Below are 13750 nucleotides of genomic sequence, written 5' to 3' on the forward strand. Positions count from 1 at the left end.
CACAATGCCCCTGATCCCATGCATTGTCTACTGTAAAGCGTCTGTGTGTACCTTGTGAGATGAGTCAGGCGCAGGACAGCAGATAAGAGTAAAGAAAGCAATTTTACTCAAAATATTTCACAACACACATCGTAAATACAAGGCCACACAATACGGACCGCAATACAACAAACAATTACTCACAAACAAACATGGGGGAACAGAGGGTTAAATAATGAACAAGTAATTGGGGGATTGAAACCAGGTGTGTAAGACAAAGACAAAATAAATGGAAAATGAAAAGTGGATCAGCGATGGCTAGAAGGCTGGTGACGTCGACCGCCGAACGCCGCCCGAACAAGGAGAGGGACCAACTTCGGCGGAAGTCGTGACATTCTACAGTACCTAACGAACAGACACTGACTAAGATTTGTCTTACAACACACTTTACAGCCAGGCAGAATGGTGCTTTAGCAACTTTAACAAGGGCCCAGTTTTTCTAAAGTTATCTATCTGGATTTCGCCAATCGGATAGGATTAAATGCATAGAAATAGAATGAATAGGACAGACGTATCATTGACTTGAATGGGGACTCCCACTCTATAAATTCCATTTCTAGGCATTTTATATTTCTGCGCATCGCTTTTGAAAAACTGGGCCCTGATGTCCGATTTTGATCCTAGAATAGAGTCGTGTAATCTTTGACCATCTTATCATCCAAATGATCAGCATTATACGCCCGTGGGGATAAGAGTGCACGGCACTTCCTTCTGTCTCAGTCAAAACAACAGACATCCTCCGCCAGGCAGCTTCCTCTCCCCTCCCCTTCTAAAAGCCTCCCCTTCCCCTCTATGCCCCCACAGCCCCATAATCCACAACAACAATCCCAGCCCCTAATGGAAAATATGGCCTGACCCTCTCCACTGATGTGGTCAATGCAGCCAGTAATGGGTCCACATTGCCTTGCAGCTAAAACCAATAATGAATGGGGTGAATGTCTGAAATGGAACTTTAACCGTGTTGGTCTGTCTCTTTTGTCACATCACAGTATGTGGTATTCCTTTAGTAATGCCAGCCTCCGTATATACAGAGGAATAGTCCTTTCAACTTCTAATCAAACGCAACATTCACTGATGCTATTCACCTCCTCAATAGATTGTTGTTTTTGCGACATAATTTCTCAACACGTGATTTGTAGACTTGTCAGTGTTCTATAAGACATGATAAACAGGTTGGTTCGAGCCCTGAATGCTGATTGGCTGACAGCCGTGCTATATCAGACCGTATACCACTGGTATGTAAAAACATTTATTTTTAATGCTCTAATTACGTTGGTAACCAGTTTATAATAGCAATAAAGTCACCTCAGGGGTTTGTGGTAAATGGCCAATATACCACGGCTAAGGGCTGTACGCAGGCACTCCGCGTTGCGTTGGGCATAAGACCAGCCCTTAGCCGTGGTATATTGGCTATATACCACACACCCCTTCGGCATTATTGCTTAAATAAAATATCCTATACAGTACAAGTTACACTAATCCAATCAAATGACCACATTGATGGAAAGTCCATCAGATTCCATGGTTCGGATTAGTGATGACATCAGACATGTGGGTTATGCAGGTTAGTGCTACGTGATGACATCAGACATGTGGGTTATACAGTTTAGTGCTACGTGATGACATCAGACATGTGGGTTATACAGGTTAGTGCTATGTGATGACATCAGACATGTGGGTTATACAGTTTAGTGCTATGTGATGACATCAGACATGTGGGTTATACAGGTTAGTGCTACGTGATGACATCAGACATGTGGGTTATACAGGTTAGTGCTACGTGATGACATCAGACATGTAGGTTATACTGGTTAGTGCTACGTGATGACATCAGACATTATACAGGTTAGTGCTATGTGATGACATCAGACATTATACAGATTAGTGCTATGTGATGACATCAGACATGTGGGTTATACAGCTTAGTGCTACGTGATGACATCAGACATGTAGGTTATACAGGTTAGAGCTACGTGATGACATCAGACATGTGGGTTATACAGGTTAGTGCTACGTGATGACATCAGACATGTGGGTTATACAGGTTAGTGCTACGTGATGACATCAGACATGTGGGTATACAGGTTAGTGCTATGTGATGACATCAGACATGTAGGTTATACAGGTTAGTGATATGTGATGACATCAGACATTATACAGGTTAGTGCTATGTGATGACATCAGAAATTATACAGGTTAGTGCTACGTGATGACATCAGACATGTAGGTTACACTGGTTAGTGCTACGTGATGACATCAGACATTATACAGGTGGGTTATACAGGTTAGTGCTATGTGATGACATCAGACATGTGGGTTATACAGTTTAGTGCTATGTGATGACATCAGACATGTGGGTTATACAGGTTAGTGCTACGTGATGACATCAGACATGTGGGTTATACAGGTTAGTGCTACGTGATGACATCAGACATGTAGGTTATACTGGTTAGTGCTACGTGATGACATCAGACATTATACAGGTTAGTGCTATGTGATGACATCAGACATTATACAGATTAGTGCTATGTGATGACATCAGACATGTGGGTTATACAGCTTAGTGCTACGTGATGACATCAGACATGTAGGTTATACAGGTTAGAGCTACGTGATGACATCAGACATGTGGGTTATACAGGTTAGTGCTACGTGATGACATCAGACATGTGGGTTATACAGGTTAGTGCTACGTGATGACATCAGACATGTGGGTATACAGGTTAGTGCTATGTGATGACATCAGACATGTAGGTTATACAGGTTAGTGATATGTGATGACATCAGACATTATACAGGTTAGTGCTATGTGATGACATCAGAAATTATACAGGTTAGTGCTACGTGATGACATCAGACATGTAGGTTACACTGGTTAGTGCTACGTGATGACATCAGACATTATACAGGTGGGTTATACAGGTTAGTGCTATGTGATGACATCAGACATGTGGGTTATACAGTTTAGTGCTATGTGATGACATCAGACATGTGGGTTATACAGGTTAGTGCTACGTGATGACATCAGACATGTGGGTTATACAGGTTAGTGCTACGTGATGACATCAGACATGTAGGTTATACTGGTTAGTGCTACGTGATGACATCAGACATTATACAGGTTAGTGCTATGTGATGACATCAGACATTATACAGATTAGTGCTATGTGATGACATCAGACATGTGGGTTATACAGCTTAGTGCTACGTGATGACATCAGACATGTAGGTTATACAGGTTAGAGCTACGTGATGACATCAGACATGTGGGTTATACAGGTTAGTGCTACGTGATGACATCAGACATGTGGGTTATACAGGTTAGTGCTACGTGATGACATCAGACATGTGGGTATACAGGTTAGGGCTATGTGATGACATCAGACATGTAGGTTATACAGGTTAGTGATATGTGATGACATCAGACATTATACAGGTTAGTGCTATGTGATGACATCAGAAATTATACAGGTTAGTGCTACGTGATGACATCAGACATGTAGGTTACACTGGTTAGTGCTACGTGATGACATCAGACATTATACAGGTTAGTGCTATGTGATGACATCAGACATTATACAGGTTAGTGCTACGTGATGACATCAGACATTATACAGGTTAGTGCTATGTGATGACATCAGATATTACACAGGTTAGTGCTATGTGATGACATCAGACATTATACAGGTTAGTGCTACGTGATGACATCAGACATTATACAGGTTAGTGCTACGTGATGACATCAGACATTATACAGGTTAGTGCTATGTGATGACATCAGACATTATACAGGTTAGTGCTACGTGATGACATCAGACATTATACAGGTTAGTGCTACGTGATGACATCAGACATTATACAGGTTAGTGCTACGTGATGACATCAGACATTATACAGGTTAGTGCTACGTGATGACATCAAACATGTAGGTTATACAGGTTAGTGCTACGTGATGACATCAGACATGTGGGTTATACAGGTTAGGGCTATGTGATGACATCAGACATGTGGGTTATACAGGTTAGTGCTACGTGATGACATCAGACATGTGGGTTATACAGGTTAGTGCTATGTGATGACATCAGACATGTAGGTTATACAGGTTAGTGATATGTGATGACATCAGACATGTGGGTTATACAGGTTAGTGCTACGTGATGACATCAGACATGTGGGTTATACAGGTTAGTGCTACGTGATGACATCAGACATTATACAGGTTAGTGCTACGTGATGACATCAGACATTATACAGCTTAGTGCTACGTGATGACATCAGACATTATACAGGTTAGTGCTACGTGATGACATCAGACATTATACAGGTTAGTGCTACGTGATGACATCAGACATTATACAGGTTAGTGCTACGTGATGACATCAGACATTATACAGGTTAGTGCTACGTGATGACATCAGACATTATACAGGTTAGTGCTACGTGATGACATCAGACATTATACAGGTTAGTGCTACGTGATGACATCAGACATTATACAGCTTAGTGCTACGTGATGACATCAGACATTATACAGGTTAGTGCTACGTGATGACATCAGACATGTGGGTTATACAGGTTAGTGCTACGTGATGACATCAGACATGTGGGTTATACAGGTTAGTGCTATGTGATGACATCAGACGTGGATTATACAGGTTAGTGCTACGTGATGACATCAAACATGTAGGTTATACAGGTTAGTGCTACGTGATGACATCAGACATGTGGATTATACAGGTTAGTGCTACATGATGACATCAAACATGTAGGTTATACAGGTTAGTGCTACGTGATGACATCAAACATGTGGGTTATACAGGTTAGTGCTACGTGATGACATCAGACATGTGGGTTATACAGGTTAGTGCTATGTGATGACATCAGACATGTGGGTTATACAGGTTAGTGCTATGTGATGACATCAGACATGTAGGTTATACAGGTAAGTGCTACGTGATGACATCAGACATGTAGGTTATACAGGTTAGTGCTACGTGATGACATCAGACATGTAGGTTATACAGGTTAGTGATATGTGATGACATCAGACATGTAGGTTATACAGGTTAGTGATATGTGATGACATCAGACATTATACAGGTCACACGCAGCATGCTGTGGTGGTATCAAATGAGTAAATTCCCTCCTGTCTAGTGAGCGTCACCATGGATACAGGATAGGGATTATACACCGCCAGAATACTGCATCACCATGGATACAGGATAGGGATTATAACCAGCCAGAGTACTGCATCACCATGGATACAGGACAGGGATTATAACCAGCCAGAGTACTGCATCACCATGGATACAGGACAGGGATTATAACCAGCTAGAGTACTGCATCACCATGGATACAGGACAGGGATTATAACCAGCCAGAGTACTGCATCACCATGGATACAGGACAGGGATTATAACCAGCCAGAGTACTGCATCACCATGGATACAGGACAGGGATTATAACCAGCCAGAGCACTGCACCACCATGGATACAGGACAGGGATTATAACCAGCCAGAGTACTGCAGGGTGCAGCTAGTGGAAGCACAAGTGGTAGTCTGTAATATCTGTCTCTTCCATTAAGGATCGACACAGGGCACAGAAGAGAGAGGGGACTTTGTCTCCCTTTGTGTTTAGATGGATAAAGCTACATGTACCATGCTCTAGGGTCTCTCTCTCTCTCTCTCTCTCTCTCTCTCTCTCTCTCTCTCTCTCTCTCTCTCTCTCTCTCTCTCTCTCTCTCTCTCTCTCTCTCTCTCTCTCTCTCTCTCTCTCTCTCTCTCTCTCTCTCTCTCTCTCTCTCTCTCTCTCTCTCTCTCTCTCGGACTGTCTTCTCGTACGGTATCTGAAGCATACATCACTTGTTTTGAGATGATAACTGACTGTGTACATTTTGCTGGTAGTTGCGAGAGAGATGTGTGTGTGTGTATGTGTGCCTGTTTATACCTGCGAGGTTGATGCAGCGGGCAATAGAAACAATTTGTCTAATACTGCAGATACATTAGTGAGATATAAATTGAACTTGACCACGCCAATTGAACTGGCCCCCAGAGCAACTCACCCACATGTACAGAGGGAGGTGGCATGTTCTCACCCACAGGTCGCCAGCGTCTTCAATCTCATAGCTTGGTTACAGGGACGACTATACAAACACTGTATGATACATCGCAAAAGGGCCCAAGTAAGAGGCTTCTAATTATACTGTATGTATCACCATTCACCACCCACTTGTGTGGCACAGTGAGCACTTATAGCTTGGAGACTGGGACACATTTTTATCCCTGACAAGTAGGCTACAGACCACACACACAGTCACAAAATGCACAAGAAATGACACACAAATGCCTGCACTTGCACACTCCTGCACTGATTGGCTGTAAGCTAAAGCTGCCAGTGTGGCAGAGCCAGTTGCGGTGACAAAGGACACAAGTTACCCTGGGTGTCAGAGGGAGAGTGGCCTTAGCCCCAAGTGTGTGTGTGTGTGCTGACAGTGGCACAACAAGCAGACAGAGGCGAGAGGCAAAGAAAGTCACCAAACCCTCAGAGATGGCCCTTTGCAACCCTGGCACTACACATTAAACTCTGCAACAGATTGGGTATAGGCCTTGAGTGCAGGCCTTGGGTGTAGGCCTATGGACTGCACTGGACATCTTTAGTTAAGCATAGACTTAATGTGCTTTTAATAGAAAAAACCTAAAGAGGCGAGGGTAGGGCAGGGCAGGGGAGGGAGAGCAGGGGAGGGAGGGCAGGGGAGGGCAGGGCAGGGGGAGGGAGAGTAGGGCAGGGCAGGGGAGGGAGGGCAGGGGAGGGGTAGGGAGGGACTTACCACAGACAAGCTGGACCACTGGGATCAGGACATGGGCAGCAGTTGTGTTTGGAGGAGGGGGAGCTAGGTGGCTGACAAACTGGTTCAGATCATCAGCTCCAGCAGGACCAGCATCAACCCATTCTAGAGAGAGGAGGAAAACATAAGATCCATTAAGAATACATACATACAACTGTTACCGCTTTTTTTTACATTTCAGACATATTTGAATATACATGACTGAAACACAGTACTGTAAAATAGAGCATACTGTTGAATAAATCATTTCAGCCCACATGAAAAAATGCTTCAGTTTACTAGAGAGTACTACAGTACTTACTATATCATTTTGTAGTAAACTCTAGTATACTGTAGAATACTATACTACACATTGAAGTATGCCTCGATCATGTGTAGTATTACTATATAATTTTGAAGTTGTCACGTCCTGACCAGTAAAAGGGGTTATTTGTCATTGTAGTTGGTCAGGGCGTGGCAAGGGGGTGTTTGTTTTGTGGGTTTGGGTATTGTGGGTTTAGGTTCTAGTTTTCTTATTTCTATGTTTAAATCTAGCTTTTCTATTTCTATGTGAGTTTTGGCAATGACCTCCAATTAGAGGCAGCTGGTTGTTGTTGTCTCTAATTGGAGGCCATATTTAGTTGTATTTGTTTTCACTTGTGTTTGTGGGTGGTTGTTTCTAGTATAGTCTGTGCACCTTACTGGACTGTTTTTGTCATTTGTTAATTTTGATTAAGTGTTTTCTTTAATAAAATTAAGAAGATGAGCACTTTACCCGCTGCGTTTTGGTCCACTCAATACGACCCTTGTGACAGTAGTACATTGTAGAATACAATAATAAATACTACAGTATACTATAGTCAGCAAAATCACTACAGTAAATACTACAGTAATGTCTGCAAAAACACTACAGTTTTTAAACTATAGAAATACTACAGTAATTAATTTGCACACAGTATAACCTGCCCATTCCCCTCCCCCATATCTCAATTTGTGCCAACCATAAGTAAGAAACCTACATGCCAAGAATATACCATATATAGTGTTTCTTACAGGTTATAGACAAGAGCAGAAGTGATGAACTATCCGTTCAGAACCACTCCTACCTTCCTACAGGTTAAGGAACATCTAATCTTTTAGTATTTCTCCAATAGGTGAAAGCCTCCACTTCTAGGTCAAAGATAATAAAACTGGGGCCCGAAATTGGCTCTGGCATTTCTAACATATTGGCCCATATTTTTCCTTGAGGCCCCATGAAGGCCCATTTTTTTCTTGAGGCCCCACAGTGGCCCATTTTATTCCTTGAGGCCCCCTATATTATTCAGATAAAGATCATTTTGCACAACAAACCCAAGTTAGACAGGCCCACTGGGCTAAAACTGGACCAGCCCATCTGACATTTGCCCGAAATGCCAGATGGTCAGTCCGCTCCTGGCTAAAAGGCAGAACAACCACCATATGTGGACGTACACCATTAGTGTATGCTTAAATGGCTTTCATCATTAGTAAACTCATCAAAAACTCAAATTAGTAGCATCCTCTTCTGCTGCAGCTGAAAATAACTGCCTCCTTATATTGTGTGGTGTGTGTGTGTGTGTGTGTGTGTGTGTGTGTGTGTGTGTGTGTGTGTGTGTGTGTGTGTGTGTGTGTGTGTGTGTGTGTGTGTGTGTGTGTGTGTGTGTGCATTATCAGACTAATGGGTAATGTCAGAAGATCATGCTGTTCTTACCAAAGAGGGGTCCAGGAAATCTCCTTGCTGTTCTCCTCCATGTCATGGGACCCTGTCTTATCCCACATTCCAGAATACCATGGAAGATTCCACCTCTCCACTTCTGATCCACCCAGAGACTAGAGAAAGAGTTAAAAATGTGCAGGCAGGGGTTAAATGTGAGTTTTGATTGAACATTGACTATCTCAATAAACCGCTTTTCCATGATTATTTCTGATTTCCCCTATTGGACCCCCTGTTGCCACTGAAACGCTTTAGATAGAATTGACCATAATATAGATGATGACGTTGCCCCTAGATCTTGATTAGATAGTCTGCTAGACAGTGGGAGGTCAGCGGATGTCGTCAACATCAATGGCACATAACGCAATGATAACCTGCCACTCTGAGGGTGGTTTAGGACAAGTCGTGTGTGTTCAATGTGCTTGGCCTGCCAAAGGAAAGTAGTCATTTTACCGCTGTGACTGCTGTTTCAACAGGATAACAGTGCCCTCTGTTGGTCGCTGTGTTCAAATACAACTCACTGTTGGACGGAGGACAGAAATGCTTCGAACGCAATATGCTATTACATCAGAACGCTTCTTAGCAAAGACTACCAGGATGAATCAGACTGTTTCATATTTAATGACTTCTAAAAGGAAATCCTGTGCTGTCTTCTGCCCCTTCCCACTTTCACCACCTTAAAGGGGCAATCTGCAGTTGCTACATACAGTTGAAGTCGGACGTTTACATACACTTAGGTTGGAGTCATTAAAACTTGTTTTTCAACCACTCCACAAACGTTTTTGTTAACAAACTATATTTTTGGCAAGTTGGTTAGGACATCTACTATGTGCATGACACAAGTAATTTTTCCAACAGACAGATTATTTAACTTATAATTCACTGTATCACAATTCCAGTGGGTCAGAAGTTTACATACACTAAGTTGACTGTGACTTTAAACAGCTTGGAAAAGTCCAGAAAATGATGGCATGGCATTAGAAACTTCTGATAAATTATGTCAATTAGCCTGAGTCAATTGGAGGTGTACCTGTGGATGTATTTCAAGGCCTACCTTCAAACTTTGCTTGACATCATGGGAAAATCAAAAGAAATCAGCCAAGAAGAAAAATTGTAGACCTCCACAAGTCTGGTTCATCCCTGGGAGCAATTTCCAAACCACTGAAGGTACCACGTTCATCTGTACAAACAATAGTACACAAGTATAAACACCATGGGACCACGCAGCCGTCATACCGCTCAGGAAGGAGACGTGTTCTGTCTCCTAGAGATGAATGTACTTTGGTGCGAAGAGTGCAAATCAATCCCAGAACAACAGCAAAGGACCTTGTGAAGATGCTGGAGGAAACAGGTACAAAAGTATCTATATCTACAGTAAAACGAGTCCTATATCGACATAACCTGAAAGGCCGCTCAGCAAGGAAGAAGCCACTTCTCCAAAACCGCCATAAAAAAGCCAGACTCCGGTTTGCAACTGCACATGGGGACAAAGATCGTACTTTTTGTAGAAATGTCCTCTGGTCTGATGAAACAAAAATAGAACTGTTTGGTTATAATGACCATCATTATGTTTGGAGGAAAAAGGGGGAGGCTTGCAAGTCAAAGAACACCATCCCAACCGTGAAGCACAGGGTGGCAGCATCATGTTGTGGGGGTGCTTTGCTGCAGGAGGGACCGGTGCACTTCACAAAATAGATGGCATCATGAGGAAAGACAATTATGTGGACATATTGAAGCAACATCTCAAGACATCAGTCAGGAAGTTAAAGCTTGGTCGCAAATGGGTCTTCCAAATGGGCAATAACCCCAAGCATACTTCCAAAGTTGTGGCAAAATGGCTTAAGGACAACAAAGTCATGGTATTGGAGTGGCCATCACAAAGCTCTGACCTCAATCCTATAGAAAATTTGTGGGCAGAACTGAAAAAGTGTGTGCGAGCAAGGAGGCCTACAAACCTGACTCAGTTACACCAGCTCTGGGCCAAAATGCACCAAACTGATTGTGGGAAGCTTGTGGAAGACTACCTGACACGTTTGACCCAAGTTAAACAATTTAAAGGCAATGCTACCAAATACTTAGTGAGTGTATGTAAACTTCTGACCCACTGGGAATGTGATGAAAGAAATAAAAACGGAAATAAATCATTCTCTCTACTATTATTCTGACATTTCACAGTCTTAAAATAAAGTGGTGATCCTAACTGACCTAAGACAGGGAATTTGTAATAGGATTAAACGTCAGGAATTGTGAAATACTTAGTTTAAATGTATTTGGCTAACATGACCCTGTTAAACCTCCAGGGCTTTCTGACAACAACAGTCACAAGGGCTGCAGTATAACATGACCCTGTTAAACCTCCAGGGCTTTCTGACAACAACAGTCACAAGGGCTGCAGTATAACATGACCCTGTTAAACCTCCAGGGCTTTCTGACAACAACAGTCCCAAGGGCTGCTGTATAACATGACCCTGTTAAACCTCCAGGGCTTTCTGACAACAACAGTCCCAAGGGCTGCAGTATAACATGACCCTGTTAAACCTCCAGGGCTTTCTGACAACAACAGTCCCAAGGGCTGCTGTATAACATGACCCTGTTAAACCTCCAGGGCTTTCTGACAACAACAGTCACAAGGGCTGCTGTATAACATGACCCTGTTAAACCTCCGGGGCTTTCTGACAACAACAGTCCCAAGGGCTGCAGTATAACATGACCCTGTTAAACCTCCAGGGCTTTCTGACAACAACAGTCCCAAGGGCTGCTGTATAACATGACCCTGTTAAACCTCCAGGGCTTTCTGACAACAACAGTCACAAGGGCTGCTGTATAACATGACCCTGTTAAACCTCCAGGGCTTTCTGACAACAACAGTCCCAAGGGCTGCTGTATAACATGACCCTGTTAAACCTCCAGGGCTTTCTGACAACAACAGTCACAAGGGCTGCGGTATAACATGACCCTGTTAAACCTCCAGGGCTTTCTGACAACAACAGTCACAAGGGCTGGGTATCAACCAAAATGCGATGCTTTGAAATGAGATTGAGTTCCATAAGACTGAATAGTGTGAATAACATGATTTCCATGTCAGTCTGAGGCGAATGCCCTGTTCCAGTCTACTCAGCTAATTCTATAATACAGTCAGAAATACAACAGCTCAAAGAGAGTGCTGAGATGTCTGCCTTCGTCTCTGATCCTATCCTACATCTATATCTGTGTATAGTTAATATCTACTGTAGCTAACCTGGAAGTGCAGATGGTTTGCACAAGGTTGTTTCAACAACGACTTTGCCATGTGCGTGTCAACCGAGACGGCCAGACAATCCGTTCTCTCCGGAAATGCTTGTGTACCAAACAGGGAGAGACAATGCTTGCATAGACACATGACAAAACAGCATCACGGATCAGATGAAGACAAATTATATTTTACACATCCTCGTCCCCTGAGTATTCTGTGCTTCGTACTCATCTTTACCCACTCCTTCCCAAAGAGAAAGAGAGAGATCAGGAAGAGTGGCTCGGCTTACTGTAAGAAGCTGCAGTGACAATCATCAGTTGCTCTTTCAACTCCGTGTGCTGCACCTGCAGACGCTTAAGAGGAAATGTGTCTGAAGGAAACAGTGAGCTCACAGCGAGCCGTCTATAATCCTCCCGTCAACATCATAAAACTGACTAATGGTTGTCAAACCAGGTTATGGAGGGATGGAGGGAAGGAGAGAGAGAGAGAGAGAGAGAGAGAGAGAGAGAGAGAGAGAGGAGATTGTTTTTCTCTGAGACAAAAAACATCTATATTTCCCAGGCCATAACTCTCCTCTTTGTGGCCAGTGAACAGAGAGAGGACTCAGGTTTCTCTCTCAGGCCTGAGTATCACTTACACTACATCCTGTTATGAGTTATGGTGCAAAGGGGTGCAGGAGGACTTAGGATAGAATACAGCCTAATGAGCCTATTGAACACAGAGGTGTGGTAATGAGAAGCTACTGTATCATCCCTAACGTCCATCAATGGGTAAGTAAAGTCCTTCCGTCCTTGTTGTTGACAGGACAATACACATTTATCAACATGCCATCCTACTGTACACAAGAAGGTGCTAGCACACACACACACACACACACAGACACTTACACGTCAAATCTGTCAAAAGTTCCTCCAAATTCCATACGGCTGCGTTTTCTGTTCCATTTGGGGCCCTGAGTTCTCTAAGCCATCATCATCAGTTTTCCTCCTTACACCTGATAAAAACAGCTCACGTCAGCTCCTTGTTGTAGAGCCATATGGGAGTAAACGGAACTGCCAAAAACCTGAGGCATGTACACAGCAGGTATGCTTCAGAGCTACAGTACTATGGATGCATCGAGCAGATACTGAACATAGATTACAACATAATACGGCTCCACTGCAAACACGTGCACACTTCACAGAGTTATTATGACAATTTAACTATCCTTATGATTTCAATAAACGTCACATTATTGAGCTGCATTTCCCACACTCGTTAAAAAACATGAATCCATCCTATTGAGAGGTTGACCATGGAACAATAAGACACAGTATTGCCTGAATGGCAGGTTCTGGATCTTTAATGTCTTTTGAACTCTGCAGCAGAGTGTCCTACTGTACAGACAGAGGGTTGCTGAGAAGTCAAGAATACAACGTTAATAGCACTATGGCGAACCGTTTCGTCTCTCGACTTTTCAAGCCATAGAGACCGCATCCTTGTGTTCTTACTCCTAACAACAGTCGTTGGATTGTTAACAAAGACGTGTGAAGCTTGTAAGGGAAAAAAATGTCAACATTTATTTGACTCTGTTTGTTTCTAGTACAAATAGCTATGCATCTTATAGAACAAGACGCCATGAGAATATTTGTATAATCACCACCAGTTGATATATGTTTGAAATTGGTCGAGATGACCCCAACAAACCGGTATCACATGCAGGTCACAGTAGTTACAATGTGCCGGTTCTAACTGGCTAGTAAAAGCATAGTCGTATGTATACAGAACAATATTTATTTGAGGGACTACATAAACACACTCAGCCCTCCCTCCAAACTAGATTCAAAACAGGAAGTCCAACCAGACAGCCAGCAGAGCACATCCTGTCCATCCTCAGTACCAGTCAGCATGCCTTCCCTCTAAACCCTGTTTACAGTTGGGAAT

General features: G+C 42.9%; 1 protein-coding gene across 1 annotated transcript in view; it reads right to left on the reverse strand.

The window, feature by feature from the left end:
* Nucleotides 1–13750, reverse strand: part of LOC106575608 (poly(rC)-binding protein 3) — a 32417-nt gene that overhangs the window by 17613 nt on the left and 1054 nt on the right. The window contains exons 2-3 of the mRNA XM_045699079.2: nucleotides 8593–8711; nucleotides 6867–6989 (exon numbers count right to left, since the gene is read on the reverse strand). The gene's annotated coding sequence lies outside the window, so the exon portion shown is untranslated. The remainder of the gene's footprint in view (nucleotides 1–6866; nucleotides 6990–8592; nucleotides 8712–13750) is intronic.

This window comes from Salmo salar, chromosome 17 (assembly GCF_965601325.2).
Source record: "Salmo salar chromosome 17, fSalSal1, whole genome shotgun sequence".
Taxonomy (NCBI): Eukaryota; Metazoa; Chordata; class Actinopteri; order Salmoniformes; family Salmonidae; genus Salmo; species Salmo salar.